Consider the following 25,908-nt stretch of genomic DNA (forward strand, 5'->3'; position numbering starts at 1 on the left):
TCAACCCTGCCACCCTTATCCCGCATTCTTCTGAGCCTCCCACCCATACTTGCAAAGAGGCATTAGAGGACCTGATGCCCCATTTCTCCCACATTTCCTCAATACCTTTAAATAACCCTGACTTTACTTGGTATATTGATGGCACTCCTCTACCACATCAGAAGGAAAAAAGGCAGCTGGATGTGCCGTTGTCTCTGACACCGAAATTATTGAACCCCAACTTGGCCTCTCGGGAACCTCTTCCCAAAAGGCAGTACTTATTGCACTAACTAGAGCGCCTTCCCTCGCAGCTAACAAGAGAGCAAACATATACACTGATTCTAAGTATGCTTTCCACATCATACACTGACATGCTGCCATCCAGAAGGAGCGAGGGCTCCTATCTGCCAAAGGTTCTCCCATAACTAACACCCTGCTCATACTCCAACTTTTAAAAGCAGCTAATATGCCAACTGAAGTAGGCATCCTACATTGCCAAGGTCACCAGAGGGCCTCAGACCTCATTTCATGGGGCAACAACACCGCAGACAGTGAAGCAAAACAAGCCTCACTCCAATCACCAGCTCAACAACTTATAGTAATCTCCAACATAAAACCCCTTCACCTCCCCGAAGACACACGATTGTTACAAGAGGAAGCACAGCCACAAGGGGACTGGGTACAAAACCAGGGCTGCCGTGTCCTTCCCCAACCTCAGGCCACACCGATTCTTACAGACATTCATCAGGCCCTACAGGTAGGCACTAAACCTCTTCATCACCTCTTAAGACCCCTTATGGCGTCACTGACTCGATGACCATGAGTCTGAGCAAGCTCTGGGAGTTGGTGATGGACAGGGAAGCCTGGCGTGCTGCAGTCCATGGGGTCACAAAGAGTCGGACACGACTGAGCAGTTGAACTGAACTGAAGACCTCTTATCACCTATCCTAACATTCTTTCACTTCTATACGTCACTCACTCTTGCATTATCTGCTCCCCAGTCTTACCACAGGGGGCCCTAAAGCCTGTTCTCTCACTCTCAACATGTCAGTCTTGAGGGCATATCCCAGGAGAGGACTGGCCAATTGACTTCACGCACATGCCTCCAACACGAAAATTAACACTCATGTTCACTGTCAGAGACACTTTCTCAGGGTGGATTGAGGCTTTTCCTATGAGATCAGAAACTGCCTCAGAAACTGAGTAACACTTGAGTTTCTCATATGAGAAGTCATCCCTTGCTTTCATCTCCCACTCTCTCTCCAATCTGATAATGGGCCAGCTTTCATTTCCCAAATCCCTCAACAAGTAGCCCAATCTTTTGGCATAACCTGACAACTACATATTCCTTACAGACCCTCCCTATCCCACTAATTCATAACCGACCGAAATGGGCAATTCAATTCATTCCTCTATAAATAAGTATAGGAATAGCAGCTGGGATTGGAACAGCGACTGCAGGACTCACAGCCTCTTTAAATTAGTACCGAAGCCTTTCTAAAGACCTCACTGAAAGCCTAGAAGAAATGGCTACTAGCCTTATCCCTGTCCAAAACCAGCTAGATTCCCCGGCAGTCGTGGTCCTCCAAAACAGAAGAGGACTAGACCTTCTGGCGGCAGAAAACAGGGGCCCGTGTCTATTTTTGGAGGACGTGCGCTGCTTCTACACCAGCAAATCAGGCGTTGTAAAGAAAGAAAGTGAAAGTTGCTCAGTTGTGTCCCACGCTTTGCAACCGGACTATTCAGTCCATGGAATTCTCCAGGCCAGAATGCTGGAGTGGGTAGCCTTTCCCTTCTCCAGGGGATCTTCCCAACCCAGGGATCGAACCCAGGCCTCCTGCATTGCAGGCGGATTCTGTACCAGCTGAGCCACTGAGTTGTAAAGGAAGCAGCAAGAAATCTGACAGAAAGAGCCTCTAGAGCATATAAACACCCCAGTCACTCATGGGAAAACTGGCGAAGCAATTGGAATTGGCTGCCCTGGGTCCTACCTTTGCTAGGCCTTCTTCTTCTCCTTAGCCTTATTTTAACTTTTGGCCCATGTTTAATACATCTTTTTTCAAAATTTCTTCAGGACCGCTAATGAGCATTTACCAACTGAACTACCCATAAGCTACTTCTAGCTCGCTCAAACACTTTGACCCTACACAAATCCCCTTGACTCACATTCCAGACTTTTCTCATCTCACCCCCATGTGCCCCCGTCCTGCAGAAACCAGTTAGGTAAAATTGACCTTAGGCTCTTATCCCAAATCAAAAAGGCTGAATGTTAGAGTCTATTTGGGGGTTCATGGTAGAAATGGCTCATGATGTTGACCTTGCAAACAAAGAATAAAATCACAGTGACCCTTGAGACTGACCGAATTGCCCAAACAACATTCTGTTTTCCCACTGGCACCTACCTTCTCAAAGCTACAAAACCACTGGATTCCAGACCTCTGACTATGTGACCACAGGACTCAACTACAGACTAAAAATTACCCATCAGAGAATTTTTCATTGGTGGGGTATATGAAAGACCCCTTCAGAAAGGGAGGGCACTGGTTCTGCTTAAGGGCCAGTCACCTCCTCTTTTCCCTCAAATGAATTTCCCTTTTCTTTGCCTGATGCCTGGCTTGCTCTCTTTTCTCTGCACTCGCCTTACAGTAGCCACAGGGATAGATCTAGAATACTCATACACTAAGGAAACTCCACCAGACAGAGCAAGGCAATAACTCAAGATGTCCCTTCTAGGAAAAATAAAAAGAAAGTGAAAAAAAGAGCTAATTTACAACCCAAAGAGGTTTTATTGAGTCCCAGCTCACTCTGCTCCCCACAAAGTGATGTCTCTGCTTTTTAATATGCTGTCTAGGTTTGTCAGAGCTTTTCTTCCAAGGAGCAAGCATCCTTTAATTTCATGGCTGCAGTCACCATCTGCAGTGATTTGGAAGCCCAAGAAAATAAAGCCTGTCACTGCTTCTACTTTGCCCCCTTCTATTTGCCATGATCTTGATATTTTGAGTGTTGAGTTTTAAGGCAGGTTTTCACTCTCCTCTTTCACTTTCATCAAGAGGCTCTTTAGTTCTTCTTCACTTTCTGCAAGTAAGAGTGGCTTATCTTTAGGAATGCAACCTATCACATTAAAGATCAGAGGGGGAAAACACTGTAATTTCTATTAAGAATAACACTTGACATCGAGTGTTCTATGTTTTCCTCTAAGAGTTTGATGGTTTCTGGTTTTACATGTAGATCTTTAATCCATTTTGAGTTTATCTTTGTGTATGGTGTTAGGAAGTGTTCTAATTTCATTCTTTTACATGTAGCTGTCCAGTTTTCCCAGCACCATTTATTGAAGACACTATATTTGCCCCATTGTATATTCTTGCCTGCCTCCTTTGTCAAAAGGCAGACTTCCCTAATGGCTCAGATGGTGAAGTAAGTGTCTGCCTACAACGCGGGATACCCGGGTTCAATCCATGGGTCGGGAAGATCCCCTGGAGAAGGAAATGGCAACCCACTCCAGTACTCTTGCCTGGAAAATCCCATGGATGGAGGAGCCTTGTAGGCCACAGTCCATGGGGTCACAAAGAGTTGGACACGACGTAGCCACTTCACTTTCACTTTGTCAAAAACAAGGTACCCATAGGTGTGTGGGTTTATTTCTGGGCTTTCTATCTTGTTCCATGGGTCTATATTTCTGTTTTTGTGCCAGTACCATACTGTCTTTGTCAACAAAGGTCTGTCAAGTCAAAGCTATGGTTTTTCTAGTAGTCATGTATGGATGTGAGAGTTGGACTATAAAGAAAGCTGAGGGCTGAAGAATTGATGCTTCTTCAATCTCAAGAGAAGACTCTTGGGATTGGCTGTTCATTGGAAGGGGTGGGTGTTCATTGGAAGGTCCTGGGTGTTCATTGGAAGGATTGATGTTGAAGCTGAAACTCCAATACTTTGGCCACCTGATATGAAGAGCTGACTCATAAAAAGACTCTGATGCTGAAAAAGTTTGAGGGCAGGAGGAGAAGGGGAGGACAAAGGATGAGATGGTTGGATGGCATCATCGACTCAATGGACATGGGTTTAGGTGGACTCCAGGAGTTGGTGATGGACAGGAAGGCATGGCATGCTGCAGTCCATGGGGTCGCAAAGAGTCAGACATGACTGAGTGACTGAACTGAACTGAACACTCTGGTTACCTCTGAGAGGATACTGGGAGTTTTCCAGGCAGTCAGGACAGAACAATGGGTGCAGAGGTGATGAACAGAAATAATCACAAATGACTCAGCATACCTAAGATGAAGAAGTGTTTGGGTATAAGAGAAGGTGAGGGAAATTTGCAAGGTTCAGATTAGGAGCACTTCTTTTTTTTTTTTTAGAAACAGTTTATTTTCCATCGACTAAATTTCCATTTTGGTGGAAGTTTGTGGAAGTTCTACAAGTGTTTGGAAGAACAGCTTACGACCACTCAGTGGTGGTTCCTACCCATTCAGTGGCCTGAGCCTTGGGAGCTGCAGACCAGTCTTCAGTGGAAGGCGGAGCACTCCAGGCTTCAGTGGGGAACTGCTGAATAGGCACCTTCAGACCAGTCTGCCACCTCAGGCTGAGTAGCAGTGAACTCTGGAGCTGGAGCAGTCCATTCACCCTGAAACTCCTCCATGGCCACAGCCTTCTCAGCGGCTGCCTGCTCTTCCTTTTCAGTCTCTTCAGGATCTCTGTAGAAGTAGAGATCCGGCACGACCTCCCATGGGCGTTCTCGGGAGATGGTGCCACGCATGTGCAGAACTTCCCGGGCGCGCATCCACGTCAGACGCGCTGAGTGCGCGCCCTTTTTAGGATCTCAGAGTAGGATACAAGAACTGAGAAAACAGGAAAGTCAAGTACTGCCTGAAGAGTTAGGAATATTGAAGAAGAGGAAAAAAGCTATTTTTAAAATGGTTTCACCTCTCCTTAATTAAGCTCTCATTCCTTAAAATCATACTTTTGCAGCAAGTATTCAACTCCACTCACTGGGCCAGAGACCCTTGTGGTGGTAGCGAAAAACTTGCCCCTCGTGTAGCACGCTACCTACACTTGTGAGTTCATCGGCCAGCGGCCTCAGCTCCAAGCTCTAACAGTGTGCAGGGAGCACTTCTGTGTACCACTTCAGAGGCTTTGATTTTGCACACAGGAATGGAGGAAACACTGAAACTTTGGAAGGGGAGGTTGGTGTTTGAAGGAAGACCCCCTGAAGGCAGAAGGCTTCTCATGGGGCTGATCTAAATGACCCCAATAAGACCTGTTTTTTGTTTTTTAATTTTAAAATTTACTTTATTACTTTTACAGCTTTATTAGGAAATAATTGACATACATCACTGTGTAAGTTTAAGCCATACAGCATGACAGTTTTGACTGATATGTATTGTGAAATGAGTAGGCTCAGTTAACATCCATCTTCTCATTCATCATTTTCTTATCTCACGAATTATGCTTTGAGTACTTCATAAGACGTTAGAAGATTCATGTATCTCTAGCTGAGCTGTGCTCATTCTAATGCCTTTAAACAGAATTGTAACAGTCTCATTATTTTTCTTTATTTTAATTGGACTATACTTAGTTGCTTTACACTGTTGTGTTAATTTCTGCTGTACAGCAAAGTGAATCAGCCACGTGTATACACATATCCCCTCTTGTTTGGATTTCCTTCCCATTTGAGTCACCACAGCACTGAGTAGTTTCCTGTGCTGTATAGTAGGTTCTCATTAGTTATCTGTTTTATACATCACAGCCTTGTCCTGGCAAAGGGGCTTGCAACACTCAATGAAACTATGCGTCATGCCGTGCAGGGCCACCCAAGACAGACAGGTCATGGTGAAGAGTCCTGACAAAACGTGGTCCGCTGGAGAAGACAACGGCAACCCACTCCAATATTCTTGCCTGGAAAACCCCATGAACAGTGTAAAAAGGCAGCAGTCCATGGGATCGCAAAGAGTTGGACACAACTTAGCAACTGAGCAACAACAAAGTAAATATCAGACCCAATTTTAAAATAAGTATTTCCTGTTACTTTTGTAGAAGTACAATGGAAATATCTAGATTACTGGTGAAGAATCAAAGCTACTCCATTTTGTAAGGTTCTGGGAAAAGAACCTTTGGAAATCCCCTGACCTCACCCTACCACCTGTGAACCAATCAGAACCCTCGGCCAGCCCGGGAAATTCAAATCAAGCCGGGGAAAGGAGAACCAATCAGAACTCAACACCTACCCCTTCACCAGAAGGTGACCAGTCAGACCCGGAGACTCCCGTTTTTCAAATTTTTCTCGCGATAATACCCTATATAAGCAATGTAACCCAGAACGCAGGGCTCCTCCCTATAGCTGCTGTGTCGGTATCGGTGGGAGCCCCAGCTCGAGCTTGGTAATAAAAACTCTCTTGCTTTTGCATCAGATATCGGCTCCCTGGTGGTCATTGGGAGATTTCGCGACTTGGGCATAACACTGGTAGTTGCTGTTCCTTAAACTGTTTCCTTGACGTACTGAAGTATAATTGTCATATGCAGGGGTGCATGCCTTAGTCATGTCCTACTCTTTGTGATCCCATGAACTGTAGCCCACCAGGCTCCTCTGTCCATGGGATTCTCCAGGCGACTATACTAGAGTGGGTTGCTATTTCCTCCTCCAAGGGATCTTCCTGACGCAGGGATCAAACCTGCCTCTCCTGTGGCTCCTGCATTGCAGGTGGATTTTTTTACCCACTGAGCCACCGGTGGAGTCCTGTAACTGGCATATAAGCAATGATGTTCTGTGCTGTGCTTAGTTGCTCAGTCACGTTCAACTCTTTGCAACCCCATGGACTGTAGTCGGCCAGGCTCCTCTGTCCATGTGGATTCTCCAGGCAAGAATACTGGAGTGGGTTACCATGCCCTCCTCCAGCGGATCTTCCAAACCCAGGGATCGAATCCAGGTCTCCCTCATTGCAGGCGGATTCTTTATTATCTGAGCCACCAGGGGAGCCCGTAAACAATGATAGTTTGGAGGAAAACAGTAAAGCTCTATCTGATCAGCTGTGCTTGGTGTGTCTCACAGAACAGAGTGACTCAGAGATGGAGGCGTGAAGGGTATTTCTAAATTCATGTTTAGGAAAGTGAGACTGATGGTACTATTAGCTCCACACACACTTCATCACTCGCTGTCATCTCCATGACCTAAAGCAGATGGACTCTAAGATACCATGTTGCAGTAAAGTGTATAAAAAATAGAACCACAGTGAATTTATTTCAAATAGTAAATGCTCAAGTACAAGACTGAATGTATCATAAAAGAAAGGACAGTGGCAATTAGAAGAACCAAAAATACTGAATCCAGGGACTTCCCTGGTGGTCCAGTGGCTAAGACTCCACGGTCCCAGTGCAGGGGGTGTGGGTTTGATCCCTGATCATGACAGGTTGTTGCTGAGTCATTAAAGATGCTGGGATTCTTGGCCTCCAGAGGAGAAGAATTCAACCTGGGGCCAGTGATGAGGCTTGATCGCTCAGAGCTTTTGTGTAATAAAGTTTTATTGAAGTATAAAAGAGATAGAGAAGGCTTCTGACATAGACATCAGAAGGGGGCAGAGAAGTTATATACCTACTGGCAGGCTGCTAATTAGAGAAAGGAAACACCTCAAAACTCAGAGAGTGGCACCAGGCCTCTCATCTGCAACATGCATTTTGGCATAACATTGGCAAAAGGTGAATTGACCCAGGCCATTAAACTGCTGCTGCTGCTGCTGCTAAGTCGCTTCAGTCGTGTCCGATTCTGTGCGACCCCACAGACGGCAGCCCACCAGGCTCCCCCATCCCTGGGATTCTCTAGGCAAGAATACTGGAGTGGGTTGCTATTTCCTTCTCCAATGCACGAAAGTGAAAAGTGAAAGTGAAGTCGCTCAGTCGTGTCCGACTCTTAGCGACCCCATGGACTGCAGCCTACCCAGGCTCCTCCATCCATGGGATTTTCCAGGCAAGCCATGAAACTATTGACCTGAATCTTGAATCAAGGCAGGTTTCCAAGCAAATACATAGTCTCATTAACATAGCTTAAGAGAATATTTTCATAAGTAAAACACTAGCTTGTTGAGTAAAACAGACTGGTTTGTCAGGTCAGTTCAGCATCTTAGGCACTTGAAGAAAGACAGTCTTAGGTAAATACTCAGTTCATTACCATAGCTTAAGAAAAACATTTCCATAAGAAAACACATTGGCTAGCTCAAGGTTTGAGAAAAGTTAAGTTCAGGTGGAGCCAGGCGTTGTCATGGCAACGTAGAATGAACATGGCAACAACAAAGAAACCTTTTAATTTTGTGTAGAGAAGGGAAACAAATCTGACACTTGCAGTTTGTTTCCTCCTGCCACTTAAGAGAGAGAGGAAAAAACCTCTGACCCTTGTAGCCTATTTTCTCCATTTGGAGACCCCTAGCCTTCCTGCCTGTTACCCTCTCAGTAGATCCCACATGTCACAACTAAAGAGTCTGCACGCTGCGGTGAAGATGAGACAGTCCACACACTGCAACTATGGCCCAGGGCAGCCAAATACATTTTAAAATAAGTTTTAAGAAGAAGAAATATTGAGTCCATTGTTACTAAGTAAGAATATTGAGTAATGTTATATGATTACAAAGAAATGTTACAAGATGGTGAAATGTACTGAAGGAAAATATTATTGTAACAACATTTAAACACTTCAGATAAACAAGGACTATAACCATCATTTTATTGCAAGAAAACTATGCATGCTATGGCTGACAAAAGTGGCCCTTATTTTCCTCATGTAATTGCCTCTCTTTTTGTCATGCTATTCTGCCAACTAAGGAAGCCCACTGAGATGCTTCCTGGAGGTTTGCAGCAGGCTGAGTCTGCACTCCCAGAGCCCAGTAATTTTTCCAAGTGAAAACAACTTGCTTGACTTACAAATCTTGACTTACAAAAAATTGTTACAACATATTCCTTAAGTGTAGAGTAGGGAACTGTGACAATTCCCACAATTATAATACAATGTAACATGGGAAATAGATGGGGAAACAGTGGAAACAGTGTCAAACTTTATTTTTTGGGGCTCCAAAATCACTGCAGATGGTGATTGTAGCCATGAAATTAAAAGACGCTTACTCCTTGGAAGAAAAGTTATGACCAACTTAGATAGCATATTCAAAAGCAGAGGCATTACTTTGCTGACTAAGGTCCATCTAGAAGGCAATGGCAACCCACTCCAATACTCTTGCCTGGAAAATCCCATGGACGGAGAAGCCTGGTAGGCGGCAGTCCATGGGGTCGCTAAGAGTCGGGCACGACTGAGCGACTTCACTTTGATTTTTCACTTTCATGCATTGGAGAAGGAAATGGCAATCCACTCCAGTGTTCTTGCCTGAAGAATCCCAGGGACGGGGAAGCCTGGTGGGCTGCCGTCTATGGGGTTGCACAGAGTCGGACACGACTGAAGCGACTTAGCAGCAGCAGCAGCAGCAGCAGCAGCAGTAATCTAATACAAAACAAAGGAAAACTTGTTCTCCTCAAGCACTGGGGACGACAGAAACATTTCAGAGCCCACTGTGGTTCACTGTGAAAACTAGCGTGTTTACATCAATAAAAACTAGACTAACGTTTCTGATGGCTGTTTCTCGGGAGTAAGTAGACTGATAATCATCACAGCTTTATTTCCAGGGAGACGCACTTGGAGGAGATGAACCCAAGGTGCCTTCTCTGATGAAGGAGGAAGCGCACTGTTTGCTTGGATGACTGTGGGGCTGACCTCCACTCCCTGGCTTTGCTCTCACCTAAGGAGCAGTTCGGACTTCCCAGGTGACTCAGTGGTAAAGGATCTGCCTGCCAAGCAAGAGACATGGGTCGGAGCCTTGGGTCAGGAGGATCCCCTGGAGAAGGGAATGGCAATCCACTCCAGTATTCTTGCCTGGGAAATGCCACGGACAGGGGAGTCTGACGGGTTCCAGTCCATGGGACCCCAAAGAATCTGATGCAACTGAGTGACTAACACTTTCACTTTGAATGAGCAACCGCAAGGCAAAGGGAGGCACTGAATCACATCCATGACCACCAGCGTTTACAGCCTCAGCCAGACCTGGGCTGTGAGGTCACCCAGCCTGGGACCAAAGGCATGAGATGAAGAAGAGGAGCAACGAACGCCTGTGTCCTGTGTGGTCTGCCCTCAGGTACGTACGTCTGTCTCCTTTTTACAAAACGACATTTGGAGTTCCTGCGGCAGTTGGGTCCCTAGCATCCATTAGGTAACTTGGTTTAGCCGGCCCCGCCCCAGCTCCCGCCCCTGCACCGATGCACTCTCTCTTATTCAGGCACCAAGTGGAAGCTCAGAGTTCTCCATGCACAGCGGGCATTTCCACCTCCCTAGGCATGGAGACCAGACCCTCCCACCCCCACCCTGCGACGACAAGCCCTCCATCACACATGCATGGAGTCAGGGGCGTGAAGCCTCTGTGAGCCTAAAACCAACACACTAAGATCCAGGGGCACCGTATCAAGTATCAGGACTAACAAGTGGGACTTCCCTGTAGGTCCACTGGGTAAGCTTCCACCTATCAGTGCAGGGGACACAGGTTCAATCCCTGGTCTGGGAAGATCCCACATGCTGCGGGGCAACCAAGCCTGAACGCGACAACTACTGAAGCCCGTGCACCAAGAACCCACAGCATGTTCCACACAAAAAAGAAGCCACCGCAATGAGAAGCCCTGGCGCTCGCGGGAACTAGAGAGGAGCCCCCTGTCGCAGCAACTAGACAAAGCCTGAGTGCAGCAAGAAGACCCAGCACAGCCGAAAATGAAATAAAAATCAAAGCCAAAATATAAGACTCACAAGTGGTCCATGCTCTGTCTCAAATCGCAAACTATAACTGTGCTGAAAAGTATGAGTAACACATTTATTGACTGCAGTGACCTACTCTTAGAAGGGAGCTTAAAAATAAACCATTTTAATGATCTTTGCTGTTTATCTGCTTTTTAAAAGCAACTTTCTGTTAAACAAATGTTTTCTAATGATCAATAAAGCGAGCTAGTATCAACTCACGTTCTTTACAACAGAAAGAATACACACACATGAAATATTTGAAAGTGGGAAAGTGCCTTTTTTAGAGTACTATGGTTATAGAAGGATTCGTATGCTAGAGAAAGTGTGTATCATCTCCTAAGATGGTTTCACATTCATGAGACAGTCAACATTTCATCCTCCAGCTGCTACTGGACCCCTGGGTATTTCTAATACTTTTTCTTTGTTTGACAATATGCTCAGTTGCTCAGTCATATCTGACTTTTCGAGACCCCATGGACTGTAGCGCACCAGCCTCCTCTGTCCATGGGATTCTCCAGGCAAGGATACCTGGGCATGGGTTGCCATGCCCTTCTCCAGGGGATTTTCCCAACTCAGGAATTGAACCTGTGTCTTTTGCACCTCCTGCACTGGCAAGTGGATTCTTTACCACTGCACCACCTAAGAAGCCTTAATATGATGTTGCAAACTTAAAAACAAATCCCCTGTGTGATAGAATTGGAGGCTAAATGTAAATCTACTGGCTGTTCACACTAAGTCGACAAGGCCTCTCTTTACCACCCCCTCCAAAGCCATCCTGTCACTGGGAGCAGGAGCCACAGTCATGACAATAAATAACCTGTGAGCCGTGAGTCTCCTCACTCCCTCTCCCTGGTCCCAGACAGACAGGCTTCCTCGCCGCGCCCCTGCCTCGGGGTCTTTACAGGTTCTGTTCCCTCTCCTGAGAACAAGCTTCCACAAGTGTCCCCTTCATTTCTGGCACACAAGGAGCTCCTGCACTCTCAGGCTGTTGTTCAAATGTTACCTTCTTAGAGAGATACCCTTAACCATCTTTACAAACACTGTATCAGCACCAGAAATTCCTTAAACAGCTTCCCTGCCTGTTTCGTTCACAGCGCTTCACGACATATATCTCTGCAGTTTCCTTTATTTACAGGTTTATGAATCCCCCGTCTTCTCTTTCTCCTCACCAGACCTTGAGCTCCATGAGGACAGGTTTCGACTGCTTATCCGTTGCTTGCAGCCCTAGAGCCTACTCAAGCGCCTAATATGCAGTCAGGCTTTATGTTTTGTTTTGTTAGTTTGTTTTCTAATGGGGTATAGAGACTTTGCAACGTTGTGTTCGTTTCTGCCATACAGCAAAGTGCATCAGCTGTACGGGTCCATCAGCCCCCTCATTTCTGGATCTCCTTCCCATTTCAATCGTCACAGAGCACGGGGGAGAGCTTCCTGTGCCGTGCAGTAGGTTCCCCTGAGCATCTATTTCATGCACAGTAATGAGGGCTGAGGCGTAATTTCATATCAAGTGAAATATATATATATTTTTACTATTCAAGAATATCTGCCTCTGAAGTCATATCTTAGAATGTGAATTATCACCAGCACACCAACGTAGAGCAACCATGCTCATCCTAACCCTATTCTGCCTGAGGCCTTGCAATGTCTCCCACATTCTCCTGTGGTCCACACCGAAGTGGGGATGCACAAAGCCTGACTAGTAAAATTCCATCGCCTGGTTCTGGTGACTCAGCCCTGACATGACATTGAAAGTCAGCATCAGTGCTGTGGATGGAACTGTTTCGAAGGCTGAATGTGGTAATCAGGGCCAATATTTAATCAATACACTATTTAAACAAGAAGTGAATACTCTCATCTCCTCACAAATATGTTTTTATGGATTCTTCTCTTTCTTAAATCTTTGTCTTTTTTATTTCAGTACTACAAAATGGACATTAGGCCATTTATTTGAAAGGCTGTTTTATTTTTCATGTCATTTTTAAATTGTCTTATGAAACAATATCATCTTTATTCATGCAAACACAATGCCATAGTCAAACAGCTTCAACTTGTGTTTACTTTAAAACAGTTTCTGCTCTGTTTTCCAGATGATTGTACAGGAGGCAGTGATCAAGACCATCCCCAAGAAAAAGAAATGCAAACGGGCAAAATGGCCATCTGAGGAGGGCTTACAAATAACTGAGAAAAGAAGAGAAGCTAAAGGCAAAGGAGAAAAGGAAAGATAAGGATATACCCATTTGAATGCAGAGTTCCAAAGAATAGCAAAGAGAGACAAGAAAGCCTTCCTCAGCAATCAATGCAAAGAAATAGAGGAAAACAATAGAATGGGAAAGACTAGAGATTAAACACAAGCTGGAATCAAGATTGCCAGGAGAAATATCAATGACCTCAGATATGCAGATAACACCACCCTTATGGCAGAAAGTGAAGAAGAACTAAAGAGCCTCTTGATGAAAGTGAAAGTGGAGAGTGAAAAAGTTGGCTTAAAGCTCAACATTCAGAAAACGAAGATCATGGAATCCGGTCCCTTCACTTCATGGGAAATAGATGGGGAAACAGTGGAAACAGTGTCAGACTTTATTTTTTTGGGCTCCAAAATCACTGCAGATGGTGATTGCAGCCACAAAATTAAAAGACGCTTACTCTTTGGAAGAAAAGTTATGACCAACCTAGATAGCATATTCAAAAGCAGAGACATTACTTTACTGACTAAGGTCCGTCTAGTCAAGGCTATGGTTTTTCCTGTGGTCATGTATGAACGTGAGAGTTGGACTGTGAAGAAGGCTGAGCACCGGAGAATTGATGCATTTGAACTGTGGTGTTGGAGAAGACTCTTGAGAGTCCCTTGGACTGCAAGGAGATCCAACCAGTCCATTCTGAAGGAGATCAGCCCTGGGATTTCTTTGGAAGGAATGATGCTAAAGCTGAAACTCCAGTACTTTGGCCACCTCATGCGAAAGGTTGACTCATTGGAAAAGACTCTGACGGTGGGAGGGATTGGAGGCAGGAGGAGAAGGGGATGACAGAGGATGAGATGGCTGAATGGCATCACTGACTCGATGGATGTGAGTCTGAGTGAACTCTGGGAGTTGGTGATGGACAGGGAGGCCTGGCGTGCTGTGATTCATGAGGTCGCAATTGAACTGAGAGATCTCTTCAAGAAAATTAGAGATACCAAGGGAACATTTCATGCAAAAGCTGGCACAATAAAGGACAGAAATGATATGGACCTAACAGAAGCAGAAGATATTAAGAAGAGATGGCAAGGATACACAAAAGAACTGTACAAAACAGATCTTCAAGACCCAGATAATCACGATGGCGTGATCACTCACCTAGAGCCAGATATCCTGGAATGCAAGGTCAAGAGGGCTTTAGGAAGCATCACTATGAACAAAGCTAGTAGAGGTGATGGATTTCCAGTTGAGCTATTTCAAATCCTAAAAGATGATGCTGTGAAAGTGCCGCCTTCAATCAGTAAGTCATTTCAGTCACTCAGTCATGTCCGACTATTTGCAGTCCCATGGACTGCAGCACACTGGGCTTTCCTGTCCATCACCAACTGCTGGAGGTTACTCAAACTCATGTCCATTGAATCGGTGATGCCATCCAATCATCTCATCCTCTGTCGTCCCCTTCTCCCCCCACCTTCAATCTTTCTCAGCATCAGGGTCTTTTCAAATGAGTCAGTTCTTTGCATCAGGTGGCCAAAGTACTGGAGTTTCAGCTTCAGCATCAGTCCTTCCTGAATATTCAGGACTGATTTCCTTTAGGATGGACTGGTTTGATCTCCTTGCAGTCCAAGGGATCCTCAAGAGTCTTCTCCAACACCACAGTTCAATATACCACCAAATTTGGAAAACTCAGCAGTGGCCACAGGACTGGAAAAGGTCAGTTTCATTCCAATCCCAAAGAAAGGCAATGCCAAAGAATGCTCAGACTACCACACAATTGCACTCATCTCACATGCTAGCAAAGTACTGCTCTAAATTTTCCAAGCCAGGCTTCAACAGTACATGAACTGTGAACTTCCAGATGTTCAAGTTAGATTTAGAAAAGGCAGAGGAACCGGAGATCAAATTGCCGACATCTGCTGGATCATCCAAAAAAGCAAGAGAGTCCCAGAAAAACATCTACTTCTGCTTTGTTGACTATGCCAAGGCCTTTGACTGTGTGGATCACAACTAACTGTGGAAAATCTTTCAAGAGATGGGAATACCAGACCACCTTTCCTGCCTCTTGAGAAACCTGTATGCAGGTCAAGAAGCAACAGTTAGAACTGGACATGGAACAACAGACTGGTTCCAAATTGGGAAAGGAGTAGATCAAGGCTGTATATTGTTACCCTGCTTATTTAACTTATTGTGCAGAGTGAATCATGAGAAACGCTGGATTGGATGAGTCACAAGCTGGAATCAAGATTGCTGGGAGAAATAGCAATAACATCAGATATGCAGATGACACCACCCTTATGGCAGAAAGTGAAGAGGAACTAAAAAGCCTCTTGATGAAGGTGAAAGAGGAGAGTGAAAAAGTTAGCTTGAAACTCAACGTTCAGAAAACTAAGATCACAGCATCTAGTCCCATCACTTCATGGCAAATATATGGGGAAACAGTGGAAAGTGTCAGGCTTTATTTTGGGGGGCTCCAAAATCACTGCAGTTGGTGATTGCAGCCATGATATTAACAGATTCTTGATTCTTGGAAGAAAAGCTATGACCAACCTAGACAGCATATTAAAAAGCATAGACATACTCTGCCAACAAAGGTCCTTTTAGTCAAAGGTATGGATTTTCCAGTAGTCATGTATGGATGTGAGAGTTGGACTATAAAAGAAGCTGAGAGCTGAAGAATTGATGCTTTTGAACTGTGGTGTTGACTCTTGAGGATCCCTTGGACTGCAAGGAGATCCAACCAGTCCATCCTAAAGGAGATCAGTCCTGAATATTCATTGGAAGGACTAATGCTGAAGCTGAAACTCCAATACTTTGGCCACCTGATGTGGAGAACTGACTCATTTGAAAAGACCCTGATGCTGGGAAAGATTGAGGGCAGGAGGAGAAGGGGACAGCAGAGGATGAGCTGATTGGATGGCATCACCGACTCAATGGGCATGAGTTTGATTAAACTCCGGGAGTTGGTGATGGACAGGGAGGCCTGGCGTGCTGCAGTCCATGGGGTCTGAAAGAGTTGGACACGACTGAGTGACTGAACTGAGAGAAGAGTGTTCTAAGAAGATTCTGGGGGCTTCTCTGGTGGCTCAGTGGTAAAGAATCCACCTGCCAATGCAGGAGACATGGGCTCCATCCCTGGTGCAGGAAGACCCCACACGCTGCGGAGGAACTAAGCCTGTACCGCAACTATCGCGCCTGTGTTCTAGAGCCCGGGAGTGACAAGAGAAGCCACCACGCACCACACCTGGAAAAAAGTCCACACAGCAATGAAGACCCAGCTCAGCCGTAAGCAAATAAATTACAATTTTTTTAAAGTTTTTTCTTTCTTTCTTTCTTTTTTAATTTTTTAAATTTTAAAATCTTTAATTCTTACATGCGTTCCCAAACATGAACCCCCCTCCCACCTCCCTCCCCATAACATCTTAAGAAGATTCTGTGCTGTACAGTAGGTTCTCGTTCATTATCTATTTTATTCATAGTATCAATAATGTATACATGTCAATCCCCATCCCCCAAATCATCTCATTCCTCTGTCCCCCTTGGTGACCTAAATGAGAAGGAAATCCAAAAGAGGGGATATAGTTATCCATATAATAGATTCACTTTGCAGTGCGGTGGAAACAAACAGAACACTGTAAGGCAATTATACGCCAATAAGTTTGTATTTTAAAGGAAAAAAGAGATTCTGGTCTCACGCACCATTTAAACCCTACCTTAAAAACAGATCTCTCTAAAAAGAATGAGTCAGGTGAAAGCAGAAGTGGCCTTGAACCTGCTAAGTTGCTTTAGCAGGCTTATACAGTCACCTGAGACCACACTTGTGAGTTTCTATATCACACAAAAACAGCATGTCAAGGATTCAGGGTGGTTCAGTATCTCAGGCACTGATGTGCTTTGTAAACAAACATCTGATGAGGAGACTTTCGTGTGGTTCCCAGGAACAGTCCATTTATTCTTCAGAATCTGTCATTTAGGAATCGCCCTGTTGGGAAGACCTCGGTCAAGACAACGTCTGAACTGTCTTCCTATGTGGCCATGAATACCTCGTCTCCAAGACAACCAGTCACTCACACACACATGTCTGCCACGGAGTTCATCACATCCTGCTGACACAGTCACGTTCTCAAGCTTCCCTGAATTATTTGCACAGATGTCCTCCCAGCTTGTACATACAATGTGTGGTCTCTGAGTATAGAGAGGATGAAGTCGGACTAACAAAACTGCAGGTTCAAAGCTTTAAAAGTTATTATCACATAAATGTCACTGGTGACACCTTGCTCCATTACACTGGATAAGAAGCAAAAGTGTGTCAATGGCTTCAGCTGTGTCTGACTCTGCGACCACATGGACTGTAGCCCACTAGGTTCCTCTGTCCATGGAATCCTCCAGGCAAGAACACTGGAAGGGGTAGCCATTCCATTTTCCAAGGGATCTTCTCAACTCAAGACTTGGTAATCAGTAAATCAAGTCAAAACCGAATGTGCACTTTTTATTGGCACTAAGGAATGTTGCTTTTGCTTATAAGCTCCAAGGACTTCTTCACGACATTTTTATGTTTGAGTGTCATTTTTTCCCAATACTCCAGGCCTTCACCACCCCTGACCTCAAGAGAAACCACTTTACAGAGGCTAACCTACTCAGGTTTCCTCACTGCCTCGCTGCCCCGGGGCCAGGAACTACCCACCTCTGTTCCGGTTCTGAATCCCACGTGGGAGAACGAAACATCTGGAGTGGAGATGCAGACGTGGAAATTACCACAGGAGCCAGTCCTGGGGTAGGAAACCCTTACCTGTAATTTATGAGTTGCCTGAGGCTCAGGGATGACAGCCTGTGTTAAAAACTCCAGAAGGACCTAATGATGGAGGGACACCCACAAGATTGTGGGCTTTTCCCTGAGGAGTTCAACCTGGTCCTCACATTAAATACCAGTGAGAAAACCCTTTATGCTCTAACAGAGAGAGCGCTCTGTTCTTCTTAACAAAGCTGCACTTGGGGAAACCTAGGAATGAGAGCCTAACCCATCTGGGGTCATCAGGGCCTAACTGAAGGAGCAGAAAGAAACAAATGAAATGGATGAACCAGTTTGTTGTTGTTCAGTCACTGAGTCACATCAGACTCTTTGGAGTCCCATGGACTACAGCACTCCAGGCTTCCCTGTCTTTCACTGTCTCCTAGAGTATGGTCAAACTCATGTTCACTGAGTCAGTGATGCCATCCAACCATCTCATCCTCTGTTATCTCTTCTCCTGCCTTCAATCTTTCCCAGCATCAGGGTCCTTTCCAATGAGTCAGTTCTTCACATCAGGTGGCCAAAGTATTGTAGCTTCAGCATCAGTCCTTCCAATGAATACTCAGGGTTGATTTCCTTTAGGATTGACTGGTTTGATCTGTTTGCTGTCCAAGGGGCTCTCAAGAGTCTTCTCCAGCACCACAGTTTGAAAGCATCAATTCTTTGGTACTCAGCATTCTTTATGGTCCAACTCTCACATCTATACATGACTACTGGAAAAACCATAGCTTTGACTAGATGCATCCCTGTTGGCAAAGTGATGTCTCTACTTTTTAATATGCTGTCGAGGTTGGCCATAGTTTTTCTTCCAAGGAGGAAGTGTCTTTTAATTTCATGGTGCAGTCATCATCTGCAGTGATTTTGAAGCCCAAGAAAATAAAATCTGTCACTATTTCCATTGTTTACCCAACTATTGCCATGAAGTGATGGGACTGGATGCCATGATCTTTTTGCAATGTTGAGTTTTAAGCCAGTTTTTTTACTCTTCTTTTTCACTCTCATCAAGAGGCCCTTTAGTTTCTCTTTGCTTTCTGCCATTAGAGTGGTGTCATTCATCTGCATATGAGAGGCTGTTGATATTTCTCCCGGTAATTTTGATTCCAGCTTGTGACTCATCCAGCCCAGGGTTTCTCATGATGTTCTCTGCATAGAAATTAAAGAAACAAGGTGACAATATACAGCCTTGATGTACTTCTTTCCCAGTTTTGAGCCAGTTCATTGTTCCATGCCTGGTTCTAACTTGCTTCTTAACCTGCATTCAAGTCTCTCAGGAGGCAGGTAAGATGGTCTGGTGTTCCTATCTCTTTAAGAATTTTCCACAGTTTGTTGTTATCCACACAATCAAAGCCTTTAGCATAGTTAATGAAACATAAGTAGATGTTTTTCTGGAATTCTCTTTCTTTTTCTATGATCCAATGGATGTTGACAATTTGACCTCTGGTTGCTCTGCCTTTTCTAAATCCAGCTTGTACATCTGAAAGTTCTTGGTTCGTGTACTGCTGAGGCCCATCTTGATGGATTTTGAGGATTACCTTGCTAGCATGTGAAATAAGCACAGTTGGTGGGTTGTTTGAACATTCTTTGGCATTACCCTTCTTTGGGACAAGAATGAAAACTGATCTTTTCCAGTGCTATGGAAAACTCACTGCTGAGTTTCCCAAATTTGCTGGCACACTGAGTGCAGCACTTTAATGGCGTCATCGTTTTTGGGGTTATGAAACAATACTGGCTGGAATTTTATGCTCAACCTACATAAGACTAAAGATAAACAGGAAATCCTGAGAGACACCAGAGTGGGGGAAAACAAAAACAAAGCACCTTGTCTGGTGCTGAAATACCTCTCTAGGTCCAAGGTGGGGCTGCTCCTGCCTAGGGTGCTGTGGCAGCAAATTGAAACTACATGACTCTTGTGTCTCTGGACATGTTCTTCTTGACCAGAAACACTGCATATCCAGTCAGTCAATCCCCAAAGGCCAAGCCAGTTCTGGGCTCTATGCTTATTACCTTGCTCCTTCTTGTCCTAAACAAGATTGACTACATTGCCCAGACAATCAGAAATTTTCTATTTGTCTCCATCTTGTTCTTCATTTTTTCTTAGGAAAGCTTCTTGCTTTTTGCAGTTTTCCAAATGGAGACTGCTGCTTCATGAAGTGTTAAAGTTTGTTTGTAGTTCCTGAATTTTCTTTAATCATTCTCTAACATCCTAGATGAACAAAGCTAAGGATTACATTTGATTTCTCAGAATCCATGACATCAAGAAGAGAGTACAGTATTTAGTGTTGAGAAAAAAATGACCAACTTAAAATTCTCTATCCTGCAAAATTATCTATCAAAGATAAAGGAGAAACATAGACGTTCTCAGACACACAAAGACTGAGTGAATTTGTTGCCTTGGAGGAAATGGTTTAAAAAAATTGTTTAGAGAAGGGGAATAATAAATTGTTTAGACAGAAGGAAAAAGTAATTGTTCAGAGAGAAGGTCAGAAACTCAAGCCTATATAAAGGAAGAAAGAGCATTGAGGAAAGAATAAGTGAAGTCAAAATAAACTTTTATTTTTCTTAGTTCTCATGCATCTATCATCTATCATGCATCTATTTTGTTAAATAATACTACCAACGATATAGTCAATTATGTAATCATATATTATATACTTATATATACTTGTGTATGCTTCTATATGGGCTTCCCAGGTTGCTCAGCAGTAAAGAATCTGCCTGCCAATGCAGGAGGTGCAGATTTGATCCCTGGATTAGGAAGATCCCCTAGTGAAGGAAATGGCAACCTGCTCCAGTATTCTTGCCTGGCAAATCCCATGGACAGAAGAGCCTGGCAGGCTACAGTCCATGGGGTCACAAAGAGTTGGACATGACTTAGTGTCTAAACAACAACAACATGCTTGTATATACATTTTAAAAACGACAGCAAGGATTCAGGGATTGAAGGAAGGGACTAGGATTATTTTGTTATTTTAAGGTATTTATACCACCTTTGAATCATGACATTGTTTGAAAGTGGCCTATGATTAGCTGTAAATGTATGATGCAACCACTCTAGGGTAACCATTAAAACAAGTAAAAAAGAATATTTAAGTGAAATGCTAATAAAAGGGAGAAAATGACATCATACAAAATGCTTAGGTAAAGTCACAAAAAGCAGGAAAAGTGGTCAAAAAAAATTAGATGGTGAAGGGCAATAAATAAACTACAGTAACAAATATGGTAGATACGAATCCAACTACATCAGCAATCACTTTGAAAGTCAGTGATCTAAATGACCAATTGATTGTAAGCTGGGTCAAAACAGCAGACTCAATCACACATTGTCTATAGGAAATTCACACCAAGTATAAAGACAAACAGATGAAGGAAAATCCACATATAAACAGTAGTCCAGAGAAAACGGGAATAACCTATTAATTTCACAGAGAACAAGCTTCAAAGCAGGGAAAAGTATCAGGGGTAAAGAGGGTATTAAATAATGATAAAGGGATCAGTTATCAAGAAGACATAACAATCCTTCATGTGAATGAACATAATAATGGACAAACTGTGTGAAGGAGAAGCTAATAGAATTGCAAAAGACGTAGGTAAATCCATCATCTGAGCTGGAGATTTCAACTCAAGTCTATTAGAAATGGACAGATCATCAGGCAGAAAATCAGGAAGGAAACTCAACAATAACATCTAGGAACTTCCCTCGTGGTCCAGTAGTTAAGAATCCACCTTGCAATGCAAGGGACACGACTTCAAACCCTGGTTCAGCAACTAAGATCCCACATGCCACGGAGCAACTAAGCCCATGTGCCGCAACTACTGAAGCCACGTGCTTTAGAGCCCGCACCCCCAGCTACTGAGCCTGCAGGTCACAACTAGAGAGTCTGTTAGCTGCAACCAAAGATTCCACATGATGCAACGAAGATCCCACATGCTGCAACTAAGACCCGACACGGGCAAAGAAACGAATATTAAAAATGTACCATTCATCAACTGGATATGATTCACATCTACGAATTATGGCAACAGCAGAATGCAGGTTATTCTCATGCTCACCTGGAAGATTCACAGAGATACACCATGCCACATTCTGGGCCACAGACACACTTTAACGAATTTAAAACAACAGACATCATACAATGAGCCTCCCTGCTGGCACAGTGGAGAAGAGTCCATGTGCCTTTGCAGGGGACACAGGTTTGATCTCCAGCCGGGAAGATTCCACACGCCACAGAGCAGCTAAGCCCACGCACCACAGCTACTGAACCTGTGCTCTAGAGTCCACACTCCACGAGGGAAGCCACCTCAAAGAGAGGCCCGTGCAGCACAGATGGAGAGGAACCCCTGTCTGTCACAGCTAGAGCAGAGCTCACAGCGATGAAGGCCCAGCACAGCCAGAAGTAAATTCTAAAAAACAAAAGGAAACTACAGACCAACATCTCTCATGAACATAAACGTGAACTACTGCTACATGGAAATATTAGCAAATAGAACCCAACAATGTATAAAAATAGTTATACACCACAATCGAGGGTGGTTTGTGCCAAGTATGCAAAGTTGGTGCCACATTTCCATTAATTTTAATTTTAAAAAGAATAGTAATCCTGGTTGATCACATCTGGCTTTTTGCTGGGAGCCAGCATAGGGAATCCCGCCTGTGGCAAAGGTCATGAGGAAGAGGCCTGACAGGCAAAGGCGAGATCAGGCCTTGAGGGAACCCCCCTGGACCTTCACGAGCATTCACCCCCAAAATAGAGTCTCCGTCTTATTGCATTATGCTTTTCACCAACTCTTCTGGCATTAACAGCAGGCTATCCCCCACCACCTTTCTCTGAAAAGAGTTAACTTAGAGCTCCAGTTAATAAGTCTCCTGGGCGTAACAAGAGTGTTTCAGTCCAAAAACTCCTCTGATGGCTCTCTAGCCTGCCTGACGAGTTTATCCGGCCTCTTACAACCACACATGTCATTGTTCATAGCCTCGCAACCGTGAGAGGCACGAGACGCTCTAAACTTTCTAAATACACAGTTTTTTGAGAAGTTAGAAATTATTAGTGTAGTATTAGTGAGTTGTTAGAAATATACCAATGGAGGGTTTCGTTGTCGAGCCAATATTTGCTGCTAAGTCTCCATATGCCTTGTTCCTTATATACATTAACTGATATAACTGGCAGATGGGAAAATAAGTAATAACCTTTGATATTAATCACATCAGACCTTAGGCTAGTAAATTCTTTTCTGGATTATAGCCCACTGCACTTTTGCCCTGCAGGAATGCAACTTTATCTGGTCCCTTTGGAGGGTGGCGCCTGGTTTAAGAAAAATCACCCTTGGAAAAAATAAGTGTTCTGGTTGACTGACCATTATCAGAAAGAAAGGGTCATAAAATGTTAGCAGGCCCCCTGGCCAGAAGATGATGTAAAACCACCTAAGACCTTTGTATGCATGCATAAAGAGTGCCTGGTCTTGATAAGGGTCAGGTCTGTTGACCCTGCATGACTTTGTATGCATTGATCTCTATGTACAACTTAAAGTATAAAAGCTTCCCTGAAAAATAAAGAGACGGACCAGTTCCTGGAAAGACTGGTTTCCCCTGTGTCTTCTTTTCTTTCTCTCCTTTTCAGGCTAATTCCCATCTGGAGCACAGAGGCTCACCATGTCTACTTATTTGCCCAGGCTTCTAAGACCCACGCGAGAGGGAGCCCAAGGCAGGGCACCCTCCGCTATTCAAGCTGGCGCCTATGGCCTATGTAGACAGTGCAAGTCCCTTGTCTCGGGGCTTTATTGGTCTCCTGTGTAAACAAAGGAATACAGCCTCTTTTCTCCTCTATTTTCTCCATTACACTATTCTTTCCTAATTTCTCTTTCTATCTCTAAATAAATAATCTTATCTAATTGCCGATGCCATCCCTGCTTCGAATTCCCTGGATCCACCGGGGCCGTACCCCAGCAGCTTTTAAATTTATCTTGTTAAGTAAAAAGTTAGAAAAAGCAATAACTCAAAAGTATGGCCCAGGGATGTTCCGTTCAGCTCCTGCTACGTATGTGTCTCCCCCAGATTTATACATTAGACCTTGATGCCCATGTGATGGTATTAGGAGGTGGCCCGGGAGAGACTCTTCATCGTGAGAGTGGAGCCCTCAGGAATGGGGTCAGTGCTGTTACAGAAGGACCGTGGAGTCCCTGCCCCTTTCTCCCTGCGAGGTCCACCTGGACCTGGCCCTGACCCCAACCACACTTGGCCTTCAGCCTCCAGCACGGTCTATTATTTATCAGCCTCCACGGCTGTGGTCTTTCATTACAGCAGCCCGGCGGGACCAGGGCCCTCCCCTCAGTCTACTTCCGTGAAAAATGTTCTGCGTGTGTGTTGCGTGTATTCTGTGTTCTGTGAATGTGCTATGCAGGTGTTCTCTGTGTGTGTTCCGTGTGTGTGTGTGTTCTGTGCATATGTTGTGTGTGTGTTGTGTATGTGTGTGTGTGTGTGTTGTACAGAATAAGGCCACTGACTCTCACATTTTACAGGGATGAGCCCTAGGAGGTGATCAGATAAGCAGGGTTTCCTCCTTCCGAGCTCTTTGCTCCAGATCATCTTTCATTGTCATGAGGGTGACACTCTTATCCATTCAATAATTTTAATCATTTGTTGCATGCTGAGAGGCATGGCAGGGACTGAAGTCTGATACTCCAAGTTGCGTGGCCCATGGTGGTAGCTGTGGTCCTCCTGCTGGGGTCCTGGGCTCTGGGGACTGTCTGATGTAGGCATGTTCTCCATGTTGTCATGTCTACCACCAGAGACCATCATAAGGGAGTTGGTGATGAAGCTTGCTTTGTCCTTTCATGACCTCTCTTTTCCTTCAGGATCTTGAGCAAGTGTTCAGGTGTCCTGGGTTTGAGAAGCAGATTAAATCACACACATTCATGCTCAGGAACTTCCATGCAAAAGCCAGTCTGATGGATCTGAAGGATTGTTTTCTTTCTACATGAAATTCTGTGGGCATACATTCTAGTTCTCTAGATGAAACTTGCTTACCCATGCTCTTTGACGGTAGCATGATGACTAACTTACTCAGAGACGTGAGATTTAAGCAAAGGAACAGCATTGAACTTGGGTTTACAGAAAGTTCTAAAGCTCCATGTGCCCAAAGGAACAGAGTTACAGCATCCTGCTTGTTGCCCTGAGGACTAAGAGCCTTCCACTCTTTCAGATGTAGAATAACCAACGTCCTTTTCATGCAGTCACAAACTATGGAAGACAAAAGATGTGCTGCTTCTTTCTCATGTCCTCAAATTATTGAAATTATCTGATAAAGGAAGACACTAACTTAAAATATCATACCATGCCTGGATCTAGTCAACAATTTTCCAATTAAAAATCCCATGGCAACTAGCTAATTTGCCTGTTTCACTGGTTGGACAAATGTTTTAAACTATTGTTCTGTGCCCTATCTTAGATTTACAGTGATACATATTAGCAAACAAATGCTAGTTATCTGCATGTCTGTATAACTGCTGCTATATATGTAAATCCCATTTTTAACATTTTAAAATGACATTTAAAAAATGTATGAAATAGCCTCCCTCAGCATTTAACACTGTTGGAGAAATCTAATTCCGAGAGTGTCATCATTGAAATGCCATTAAACATTTAATACTCTCTCCCTGAGATTGGCAAAAGAGTTCCACAACATTTGCATCAGAGCTTCTTCAGTTTCTTCTTTTTCATAATTTTACGTTTAATACCATCTTTCTGTTTTATCTAAAGTAAATACATTGCCAGAAATTCTCATTTGGTGAGAATTAAGAACCTTTCAAAACATCATGCTACTTTCTGCCTCTCTGCTATTCATCACTTTTATGAATGAAAGACACAAATAGGTACAAAGATACATCAGGATCCCTGACTTGTGTCCTATCTACAAGAATGTTTGGACGATGGCCACTCTGACTGGTGTGAGGCGGTATTTCATTGTGATTTTGATCTGCATTTCTAGTAATTAGTGATGCTGAGCATCTTATTATGTGCCTATTGTCCATCTATTAATTTGGGGCCAGCATAAATGTGGTTTTGAACTGTGAGTTTTAAATCATTATAACTAGGCTCAAACATATCTTTATTAATCAAAATAGGAACCATTAGAATCAACACATTTTTGCCAATGAGAAATAAGTTTGTT

At 44.0% G+C, this 25,908-nt stretch overlaps 1 pseudogene; it reads right to left on the reverse strand.

Annotated features, from left to right (window-relative positions):
* LOC108636898 lies at positions 4,385-24,786 on the reverse strand (annotated as a pseudogene).

The sequence above is a fragment of the Capra hircus genome, chromosome 10 (genome assembly GCF_001704415.2).
Source record: "Capra hircus breed San Clemente chromosome 10, ASM170441v1, whole genome shotgun sequence".
NCBI lineage: Eukaryota > Metazoa > Chordata > Mammalia > Artiodactyla > Bovidae > Capra > Capra hircus.